General features: G+C 38.3%; 1 long non-coding RNA gene across 1 annotated transcript in view; it reads right to left on the bottom strand.

Annotated features, from left to right (window-relative positions):
• Positions 1-440: 440 nt before the first annotated feature.
• Positions 441-3,521, bottom strand: part of LOC107706705 (uncharacterized) — a 24,750-nt gene continuing 21,669 nt past the window's right edge. Inside the window, exon 3 of the long non-coding RNA XR_001636175.1 lies at positions 441-451. This is a non-coding gene — a long non-coding RNA (uncharacterized LOC107706705). The remainder of the gene's footprint in view (positions 452-3,521) is intronic.

Below are 3,521 nucleotides of genomic sequence, written 5' to 3'. Positions count from 1 at the left end.
ATTTTTTTTATTTTTTTTTTTATTTTTTTTTTTGAAACAAATATTTTTTTTATGAAATAAATGTTTATCGAAACTTAAAAAAAAAAAAATCATATAAAAAAAAAAATCTAATAAAAACAGTTTGAATGTGTTTTATCATATTTGATCCATCAGGCTCTTATGGCTCATATAGTGTGATATAGTGAGAATATTGAGGAAAAAAGAGCTCAATTTTATTCAAAAACTGAGCAAAAATATGCAATCTGGAACAGATGCTGATATTTATGTAATGAAATTCTGATGTTTGTAATGTAAATCAATGAGATCTTTATAACAGTACAGCAGATACTGACATAAAATGCTATAAATATCAGTCGTCGCTCTATATCTCCAATAATCTGTCTCAGTTAGATGAGATTGAAATGATCCAAACATATAATGCAGTGATTGAGAGCTGAAGAAATAAAGGCTCCTCAGAAGATGTGAGATGTTCTGGAGGCTTGTGAAGATCATTCCTCCGCTGAGGAACAGTGAAAGTAAAGCTTCTGGAAACAAACGCTCCTCAAAAGATCCTGAGGATCAGATTTGAGACTCTAAAACATGATTGATGGAGAATCAAGTAAAGCTGAGCTGCTTCAGTCTGGAAATATGACTGCAGTTATTCTGACGTTTACTTGATAAAAATCAGTCAAGATTTGAGAGCAGAAAGACTCGTGAAGCTCGAGTTGAAGCTGGACGTTTCTACTATTACACTAAAAGAGCTTTTACTGGATAAAAAACTCCAAACTATCAATCAGACCACAGAAGACGTGAGGAGATTGAGTGTGAAACAGGTTTAACAGCAAAGTTGATCATGCTTATCAAATATAATACAGTAGCTTCACAGGGTTAATCCTTTATTCAGTAAATCACAACTGGACGTTGTTGTAAATGATCTTCCGTGCACCTGCAGAACGAAAGCTTCCTCTTTGACTCCCGTGTCGCGTTACAGACCTCGAGCTGGAATAACTGAGCGCTTCCCCGGAGTGTGCGTGTGTGTGTGTGTGTGATAAGGGCTGTAAGCGTATACCTGCTCCATTACTGTATTGGCAGAACACATCACGCTAAAGCAGCATTGATTCCAGTTCATTATGTGTATAGCAAAACCAATTTAGCTGAAGAGGCTGCGGACGCTCCTCCACCGACCCGAGCGCAAGCATCCTGATCCTGATTACTGCACCTGACCTCCACGCTCCCTCAGAAGGGAACACGGCGTCTAGCTGCGAGTGAGATCTGGGCATGTTTCCACTGTGAGATCTGATGTTGGGAACGCATTATAACAGCTGCAGCGGCGCTGATTAGTTGCATCATAAGTTCATAACATGTAAACATGTGTTTGGTACAGAACGAGGTGACGTTTTTGTATTAGGAGCACGTTAGCGTGCTCTCCGTCAAGTGCACTTCAAATAAACAGCGCCTGGAGGTTCAGCATTAGTGTCTGTTGACTTTAGGGACTCACAGGAGGAAGTTTCTCCATCGCTGCGTCATTTGCTTGGGTTTTCTGTGTGTGTCAACAGCCATGGTGAGCTTCGAGGACAGAAACACTGAAACGGCTTCCACATAAACACACATGAGTTCACAGAACCATTAGCAGACCACCGGGGCAAGTTGTCACAAGGCCTGTGTGTCACTAACTCTGAGGTTCGAGTCATACAGTTTTGCTTATTTCAAATTTTCAATTTTTTTCAAATCTAGTTCTTTCATTGTAATGCTTTTTAATGACCTTTTACATTTTTGCCATTTCATAAATTCTTTCCTAATTATGTTACTGAAAGGTTATTAAAAATCGTATAATATATTTTCAATAATGAAATGTGGTCGATCATGCCTTTTGACTTTAGATGCAACATATTTTCTCAAATCAGTGTCAGTTACAAGTAGGTTCCCAATGTGGCATCTTACCCCATATAGTGTGACAACAAGCCCCGCTTTTCAGCAAACATCTTATTCCCACCCAATACCTTTTTGTAGTCAAAACATTTAAAGTTTATATCTGTACAGAAAATAATCCTATAGAGAAACTAGTGTGACAACATGCCCCACTATAGAAGTCCACATGTGTTTAATGTACTGCATCTTTATTCCTGACCATAGAAATCAGTCAAGATCTTTAATCTTACATAATGGTTTATGTCTATACAAAAGTTTATAATCATGCACAGAAAATATAGTGGAGTAAACAGTGTGACAACATGCCCCAGTCCGCCCTACTGAGCTGCAATGTGTGTGAATATGTGTTTTTAACTCTCCGGCCTTGATATTATTATATGAGAAACCCAGAAGCAACGTTTTTAATAAAAATACTTTTAATCCTCTACTAGGATAATGACTTTTAATATTTGCTTTTCAGAAAGACACAAAGAGGTTTTGCTTGCTTTGGTTGTATTGTGACAGTGTGTGTTCACTAAGCAGGTCCAGATAGAGCTGGTTTATTTGTTAATCCAACAAACATTTCCCGTTTCATATTGTTCTCGTTGGGCACTCTGTGGCAAACGCAGTTTAGTTTGATTTGCCCAATTTTGCTTTTGCGTATTTATGGATTTACTGAGTGGAAACTCACAGACACGGAAAACACAATTAGAGGAATATTTGTGCTCAAATATTGGTCTTGTTTCGGCTCTCATTCCAGCAAAGTAATTATTGAATTTGTGGGGATCAAACAGGGCAGGCAGGTAAATAATGTCGGCCAGCGGCGGAGAATGAGAGCAAATCAAAGCCGTCATGAGTCTGTGTTTCCAGCAACTCTGAGTTTATTATGAGACGACGAACCTGCAGCACATATGAAAGAGAATAAAAGAGAGCAAATGCAGGCTCGTGACCCCAAAGTATTCATTTATTATTTTAAGTTACAGCAGATTCAAGCTTTCCATTTAATTACTATGTTCCCTGGAAATCAAATGGGAAAACAACATATGATCATTTTTAATAAATCATAAAAATGAAAAGTGATTTCATTTTTTTTTTTTTAATTCTCATTTTAATGTTGCATATCACAGTCTTTTAAAAAATACCTCTGTGTGTTGTAAATGAAGCATGGATGACTGTGACGTGAAGTCTGAACAGACATCAGCCTCATGTGTTTCTGTAGAATCGACACAGAACATGAGAAAGGCTGCGGGTGGTGGATATGTGCGGTCGAGCGTTTGGACGTTCTGCTGGATCTGAAGCACTGTAACACGGCGTCTGTGTGCTTCTAACATAGACGACTGCTGCACCCTACAGTTAGAAGACAGATCACCACCAAACTCACACGCACATTCACACATGATTCTGACTGTCCCTGTATACTGACCACAGATCCACAGAACAATCATTGATGAAATCACAGTTGCACTAAAGCGGATGACATTAAAGAATAACTGATCACAAACACCAATCATTTTTCCATATCCAGTACATTACACAGGGATTATTCATGCACAAAAAGAGACAACAGTCATGGAAAACCTGAATAAAGTAAAACTTGCCACAGTGTGTGTGTGTGTGTGTGTGTGTGTGTGTGT

Source organism: Sinocyclocheilus rhinocerous, unplaced genomic scaffold (genome assembly GCF_001515625.1).
Source record: "Sinocyclocheilus rhinocerous isolate Xijiao unplaced genomic scaffold, SAMN03320098_v1.1 scaffold1814, whole genome shotgun sequence".
NCBI classification, from domain to species: domain Eukaryota; kingdom Metazoa; phylum Chordata; class Actinopteri; order Cypriniformes; family Cyprinidae; genus Sinocyclocheilus; species Sinocyclocheilus rhinocerous.
The sequence above is the reverse complement of the archived record's forward strand: the minus strand, read 5'-3'. Positions and strand labels throughout refer to the sequence as shown.